Raw genomic sequence first — 8,594 nt, forward strand, 5'->3', positions numbered from 1 at the left:
TTATATTTTCTTTTATATCTTTTTGTGCTAACCAAATCTTTTCTAGGGTTTTGTGTTCTTGTGTATGCAGGAGGCAATTCGAACTAGGAGCAAGAAAACAACAGAACCTCTGCTTGAAGGATTAGAAGACAGTAGACGGAGGAGAAGAATCAGAACATCTAGAGAACTTTTCCCTCCTCCGGAAACTCTGTTGCAACCATCACCACAAGGTTCTGACAATAGCACAGAAAATATGGAGAATAATAATATCAGAAGAACTCTTGCTGATTACACCAACATAGCTGGACCTCAACACTTTAACAGCATAGCTAGACCTAGAGTCAATGCAGCCAATATGGAGGTCAAACCAGCACTGATCCAACTGGTGAAGAGTAATCAATTTAATGGGTTATCTCATGAAAGCCCATATGAGCACCTTACTACATTTAATGAAATTTGCAACACAGTGAAAATCAATGGGGTGCCAGACGAAGCAATCAAACTTAGTTTGTTTCCTTTCTCATTGGGAGGCAATGCTAAGCTTTGGTTGAACTCTTTTCCAGAAGGAAGTTTCACAGAGTGGGAAGAAGTGGTAACATAGTTTTTGAACAAGTACTTTCCACTATCAAAGGTGACAAAAGGCAAGCAAGAGATATCTTCATTTAAGCAGGGCATGGAAGAATCACTGGGGCATGCATGGGATAGATACAAAAGTCTGCTAAGAAAAACACCCACGCATGGCTTCAAAGAAGAAGAAGTAGTCCTAACTTTCCTTGGAGGTCTTGGTTCACAAGCTAAGATGATGCTTCATGCCTCAGCAGGAGGAAACATTAAATGGAAAACTCCAGAGGAAGCAACTGAAATTATTGAAAATATGGCTACTAATGACAATGAACTCAACATTGAAAAAGGAGATTTTAGTCAGAAGGAGTTGTTACAATTAAATGAGGCTTTGCTTATTCAAAATAGAATTATCTCTCAACAGCTTGAAGAAGTAACTATGAAACTTTCTCAAATACCACAGGAAATACAACAGGTCTCAATGGTTCAAGTGCAACAACCAAAATGGCAGATGCAATTTACTCCAGTTGAGAAAACAACAAAGCTTGAAGAGACTTTCCAAAGATTCTTGAAGACGAATGCGTCTTATTGTCATAATGTGGATGTTGCATTTAAAAAAATGGAGGTTTATGTTGAGAGAATAGTTGACGAGATGAAACATGATAATCTTGGAAAGGAGTGTAAAACTGTTGTGACTAGAAGTGGTAGAGTGTTAGAGGAGAGACAAAAAGAAAGAGAAGAGAAAGAAAATGAGAGTGAGAGTGAAAAAGAAACATGTGAGTGGAAAGAAAGAGTTGAGAGAGAGAAAAAGGAAAAAGAAGAAGAGGAGAGGAGAGAAAAAAAAGAGAGAGAAGAGAGAGAGGAGAGACAGAAAGAAAAAGAGTATGAAAAGCCACTTCCTTATCCAAAGAGTTATTCAAGGAAGGAGAAAGAAAAGCAGTTGGAAAGATTCATGGAATTGTTTAAGAAGTTGGAGATCACTATACCATTCTCTGAAGCATTGCAACAGATGCCAGCATATGCGAAATTTTTGAAGGAACTCCTCACAAAGAAACACAAGTATATTGAGAAGGAAACTATCAATATACAAGGCAACTGCAGTGCAATCATACAGAAACTACCTCCTAAACTTAAAGATCCAGGAAGCTTCACTATTCCATGCACCATAGGAGATGTGAAAGTTGGAAGAGCATTGATTGATTTGGGAGCTAGCATTAATCTAATGCCGCTATCCATGTGCAGAACAATTCAGGGGCTGGAAATTAAACCAACCAGAATGGCTCTTCAATTGGCGGACAGGTCTCTTAAGTATCCATATGGAGTGGTTGAAGATGTTCTAGTGAAGGTTGACAAATTTGTATTCCCAGTGGATTTTATTGTGATGGAGATGGAAGGAACTAGTGATGTTCCTCTTATTCTTGGGAGACCTTTTATGAAGACTGCTAGAGTTTTGATTGATGTAGAGAATGGTAAGCTTAAATTGAGAGTTGACGATGAAGAAGTCACTTTTGACGTATCCAAGGCCATGACATATCCAAATGATGACAAAGCATGTTTTCAATTTGATGAACTTGACAAAGTTTGTATGGTGCAAGAAAGGATGGTGCGAAATATTTCTCCATTGGAAAAAACTCTCATTGATGCATGTGAAGATTTAGATGATGAAGAAGAGAAATTGATTGATGAATGTCTGATGGACTTGGAAACATTGAAAAAGAGTCCAGAGGAAGATCCAATATTTGAAATAATTGATAAGGAAGAAACAGTCAAAACACAGACACCAGAATTAAAAAGATTGCCATCACATCTGAAATATGTGTTTCTAGAAGAAGATGGAACAAAGCCAGTCATCATCAATAACTCTTTATCTCTACAAGAAGAAGAGCAATTGATAGAAATTCTGAAAGCCAACAAAGAAGCAATTGGGTGGTCAATATCAGATCTCAAAGGTATTAGCCCAACTTACTGCATGCACAAAATTTTTATGGAAGAAGATTATAAACCAAGTGCTCAACCACAGAGAAGGTTAAATCCTGTTATGAAGGAGGTTGTCAGAAAAGAAGTGTTGAAACTGTTAGAAGCTGGTATCATCTATCCAATCTCTGACAGTGAATGGGTGAGTCCAGTACAGGTGGTTCCAAAGAAAGGTGGGATGACAGTAATTTATAATGATAAGAATGAACTTATTCCTACTCGGATAGTTACTGGTTGGCGTATGTGCATTGATTACAGGAAGCTGAATAAAGCTACTAGGAAAGATCATTTTCCTCTTCCTTTCATGGATCAGATGCTAGAAAGGTTATCAGGGCAGGCTTTCTATTGTTTTCTAGATGGATATTCTGGATATAATCAAATTGTGGTGGATCCAAAAGACCAGGAGAAGACGGCTTTTACTTGTCCTTTTGGTATCTTTGCGTATAGAAAGATGCCTTTTGGATTATATAATGCTCCAGCTACGTTTCAGAGGTGTATGCAGGCAATTTTTGCGGATCTTTTAGAAAAATGCATTGAAGTATTCATGGATGATTTCTCAGTTTTTGGAAATTCTTTCCAAAGATGTTTGGCTAATTTGAACACTGTCCTCTGATAACAGTTGAAAAACTGTTATTTTCATGATTAAAATTGACACTAAAAGCAACCTTTACACTTAGAAACTAGCTTGAAATCATGCTTTTCTGTATATTTTTGGAAACAAGAGAGCTGGACAGGTTTATGCTTGATTTCAGTGTTTTTGTGCAGGTTTTAAGGTGAATTTGGTAAAAGAAGTGAAGAAGGAGAGAGATGAAATCAGAAAAGACAATAAAAAGTGCAAAAGGAGAAGCCGAAGTCACCGCTCAGCGGCAGTTTACCGCTGAGCGGCACTAAGGAGTTTGCGGGAGGTCCGCTGAGGGACAAAATGGCCGCTGAGGGGAGAAAACAAGTCACGCACTCACCGCTGAGCGGTATTTTACCGCTGAGCGGTACTCTGGAAGTCACGGGAGATCCGCTGAGGGGCAAAATGGCCGCTGAGGGGAGAAAACAAGTCACGCAATCACCGCTGAGCGGTAGTTTACCGCTGAGCGGCACTTTAATGGGCTTGGACTTGACTTTTTGTAATTTACGAATGATACATAAGCTTTAGGGTTTCCTAGGGTTAGGTATCTCTGGCTGGAACGAGGCAAACACTCTCTCTACCACCCCTTTGAAGGAGGATCTTGGATGCTGAGGCTTCCGCTTCACCTTTTTAGGGTTTATTCTTTCATTCTTTCATTGTAATTCATCTAGGTTCACCATGAATATGGTGAACTAACCTCTTTATGTTTGTTGGGGAATCAATGTAGTCTTGTGAAACTCTCATATATGGAATCTGTTTTTACATCTTTTAATTAAGACTTATGCTTTCTTTCATCATTAGTTAGGGTTTTTCCTCTTTGTTTAATGCTTGCATGGTTTAACTCATTCGATGCATGATTATTGGTTTTGTCGATACGGGAACGTACGGGGAAGTCTAGATCCGGGGAATTTCTCCCAATTTTATATTGGTTGTCGTTAAGCTCCTGTACTTATGAACTAATCATTAGGAATGCTAGGAATTGTATGAACTCGTGATTAGGGAGAAGCCTTCTAGAAAGGTACATTAGAGAGTGGCATTAACAATGGTGATTTGATCGTTGAATTCCTAAAATATATGAGAGTGGATAAGATGAAATTGAACCCCAACAACATATCCATACATAAATTTCATTGAAAGTGTTTATCTTTTGCTTTTTGCCATTGATCACAATTCATGCATACATGTTTATTTTCTGTCTTGCATTTTAAACCCCAATTAATTCGTTTGTAAGTCTTAGTTAATTAAGAAATCACATAACTAAACTAGGCCGTGAGTCCTTTGGGAAGAACGATACTTGGTCTTACCAAGTTTTATTACTTGAACGATTCGGTCATACTTGCCGATTGAAAACAAGTTTGTGACATCATAATTTGGTGTTCATAAATTTGTTCATCAAGTTTTTGGCGCCGCTGCCGGGGACTCGTGGTTTAACTGGTTAATTTGTGTGATTATTAATTATCTTTGACTTATTTTTTTTATTTTTAATTTTAATTTCGAATTTTATTTTATTTTATTTTATTTTTCTGTTTATATTTTTCAGTTTGTATTTTATTTGATTTTATTTTATTTTTTGTTTTCTGTTTTTCTGTTTTCTGTTTTTATTTTCTGTTTTTTTTATTTTTCGGTTTTTATTTGATTTTATTTTATTTGATTAGATTAGATTTTATTTTATTTTATTTTATTTTATTTTATTTTCTGTTTGTATTTTATTTTATTTTATTTTATTTTATTTTATTTTATTTTATTTTTCTGTTTTTATTTTTCTGTTTTTATTTCCTATCTTCTTATATTTTCAATTATATCCTTTGATTTTTTTTTTCTCTATCTTTTTGTGCTAACAATTGTTTTTAGGGTTTTGTGCCTAATGTCTGCAGAATGCAATTTGGTCAAGAATTTAACTATATGGGCACTTAATTCTACCAAAGTAATCTCAACCACTGGTGGGAACTTGACTCAAGCATGGATCAAAGCCAATTTTGGCAAGCTGCCGGACAATTTGAGAACCAACCACAACAACAATGGCAGCAACAAAGCTTTAAAATCAACAAAGGGAAGCAAGAGATCTCTTCATTTAGACAAGGCATGGAAGAATCACTGGGGCATGCATGGGACAGGTATAAAAGCCTATTACGAAAGACTCCCAAGCATGGATTTAACGAAGGAGAAGTAGTCCTAATCTTCCTTGGAGGTCTTGGTTCACAAACCAAGATGATGCTTGACGCCTCAGCTGGAGGCAATATCAAATGGAAGACTCCAGAGGAAGCCACAGAAATAATTGAAAACATGACTACTAATAAGTGGAACAGTGAAAGAGGAGCTCCTATTCAACAAAAAGGAGTTCTACAGTTGCAATCCAATGATGCCTTGATAGCTCAGAACAAGTTAATAACTCAACAATTGGAGAATCTCTCAAAGATACTTGAACAATTGCCACAAGAGTTAAAGACTGTTGCACAAGTACAATCCCAGTTATGCGAATTGTGTGGAGGTGACCATATCAATGGTCAATGTGCCTTTCTAGTTGAAGCCGTAGAGGATGTAAACTACATGACCAATCAGTACTGTCAAGGGAGCTACAATCAAGGGTGGAAACCACACCCAAGTATTGGTCAGGAACAAAGTGGGCAACCTGGACAAACTGGGCAATTTAACAAGCAACAGCAACAAACCTTTCTATCAGGAAGTTTGGATGACACCCTTCAACAATTTTTGAAAAATTCTGACGCTACTCAGAAAAGCATTGAAGAATCATGTAAAAGGATGGAGATGTAGCTTCATTCCATTAGTCAGAGATTGAATGATGAGGTTAATACTGAAGTTAACCCTAAGGAGGAAGGGCAAGCCATTATCACTGAAAGTGACAAGATTCTTGATGAGAAAAAAATAGGGGGCGATGAGGAAAAGATAGAGAGAAAAGAAAAAGAAGAATTGAGTGAGAGAAATAAAGATGAAGAAAAAGAGAAAGAAGTGGTTGAGAGAGAAGAGAGAAAGAAAATTTGTGTGAAAATAAAGAAGTTCAAAAGAAAAAGAAAAGGGAAGAAAAAAATAAAAGAAAAGAAAAAGAGAAAATTTAGGGAGAGAAAAAGGAAGAAAAAGAAGATGAGAGGAAAGAAGAAGAAATCATATGAAAAATCACATCCTCATCTAAAGAAGAATCATAGGAAGGAAAAGAAATTCAAGTGCTTTATGGAAATCTTCAAGAAATTGGAGATTAAAGTTCCTATGATTGAGACACTGCAACAGGTTCCTGGTTTGATCAAATTTCTAAAGAAGTTCAGTAGAAAGAAGAAGAAAAAAAAAGAAGGAACATGAGCTTTATTGGGTCAAGCTAGTGACGTTAAAAGAGCGCTTGCTGGGAGGCAACCCAATGATTTAAGAACTTTTAATTTTTGGTTTGGTGATGTAATTTTGAACTTTTGGGTATTTTTGTTTTTGTTATAAGTTTGTTACAGGGTTTACATCTACTGATGGATGTTAGGCGGAAGAGTATCTACTGAAGGATACTATGTTTGTATACACCTACTGATGGGTGTTGGTAAGAAAGATTTGCATCTACTGAAGGGTGCTGGAGGATTTTGGGTCAGGCTCGTGACGTTAAACAAGCGCTACCTGGGAGGCAACCCAGTTGATTGAATATTTCTGTTTGTTTATTTTAGTTAGGGTTTGCATAAGCATTTTAAACATTGAATTGCAGGGAACCAGTGAGGGGCATGTATGGGAGGCACGTAGGTTAAGAAAAGAAGGAGAAGAGCACATCACGAAAGTGCCGCTGAGCGGTAACTTACCGCTGAGCGGTACTCTCGCAGATGAGCTTTAGTTTCCCCTTAGCGGGACCCGAGCCCATTAGGGTATTTTTATACCCCAAGCTGCGGTTTAGGTTTTCTATCCAGGCTCTTCTCTGCACAAACACTTCCACATACCTTTTCCAAGGTTTTCCACATCTTTTCATTCTTTCCTCTTGAAAATTTCTCTTCCACTCACTTGCTTACTAGTGTTCCATTTAAGTTTGGGGTTGGAAGAGAGTATCTTAGCTTGGAAACATTCTTATTGCATCTAGTATCTCCACCCAAGTAAGTAAAATGCATTTTGTTCATTCTAGGGTTTTTGATTTTGAATATGATTGTCAAAGCATGAAGATTTAGGGGTTTTGATTTCTTTGCATGATTTGATGATATATTTGATGTTTGAACTGATTAAACTGCATGATTATGAACTGGAAAACTGAAAATTGCATTTGGGTGGAGTTAGGAAAGCTTTAAAACAGGTTTTTCAAAAATCTGCAGAGTTACCGCTGAGGGGTAAATTGCCGCTGAGCGGCACTCTGCCAGATTTGATTTTTCTGGTTTTGTGTGATTTGGAATGTGGTACTGGTGGCGCTGAGGGGAAATTCTGGCCCTCAGCGGTGGTTTAGCTTCGAAAGGAGTTGTGTTCTGTGTTTTACTAATGATTAACATCATGTTCTGTGGTTTGGTTTTGTGTTTTGAATGTAGGAATGGCATCCTCATCCGGAAAAAGATTGAAAACCATGGCAAACAAGAGAAAGGAAAAGGAACCAGAGCAACCCCATTCTAGCAGGTTCCTCTCTAGGAAACATGAGAAGCACTTTAAAGTGGTTCAGGACAGGAGACTTCTGATGGAGAGAAAGGTTGGAATGATACCTAACCTTGCTCCTCAATTTGGAGAGCAAGTGTTAGGGAATGATTGGGGAAAGCTAGCCACTTATCCTGCACCTGCCAATATAGCTGTGGTTAAGGAATTTTACACCAATGCAAAGAAGATTGGTGATTATCCAGCTGAGAATTATTTGGGCTATGTTAGAGGCCATGCTATCAGGTATGATCCTGATTCAATTAATAACTTTCTGGACACTGTATGGGCTGGTGAGCAGTGCCAGTTTGCTCTTTGCATGGAGGAAGGTGCTGATTATGAGGATGTGGAGAGAGTACTGTGTATACCTGGAGGACACTTCCAAAGGAATAGATCTGGCTCAGTGGTTAACATTAGGAGGACGGATTTGAGTCCTCTTGCAAAGTATTGGATGGCGTTTTCTCATGCCAACATTCAGCCATGTTCACATGTGTCAGATATTACTCTCAGCAGGGCATTTTTCATTTATTGTGCTATCAGAAATTTGAATGTTAATATTGGGCAGGTGATAGCTGATGAGATTAGTGTGTGCGCTAATACTTCAAACAACAAAGCACCACTAGGACATCCTTCTTTGATCACGCACCTTTGCAAGATAGCTGGGGTGGACACTTCTGCTCCACCTTTTGAGAGGCCAAGAAAAGCTATTGATGAGGCCTACTATAGACAGTACTGTGGAGGTGATGATGCAGCTCAGCCAGTTCAACCACGCCGTGCTCGTAGAGAGAGAGGGCCAGCACAGAGCCAGACATCTGCTGAGACACATGAAGCAGAGCCATTCCAGATGAGGGACATGTATATGTCTCTTATAGGG

Source organism: Vigna umbellata, unplaced genomic scaffold, assembly GCF_029865625.1.
Source record: "Vigna umbellata cultivar VRB3 unplaced genomic scaffold, Vumbellata_1.0 scaffold_688, whole genome shotgun sequence".
NCBI classification, from domain to species: Eukaryota; Viridiplantae; Streptophyta; class Magnoliopsida; order Fabales; family Fabaceae; genus Vigna; species Vigna umbellata.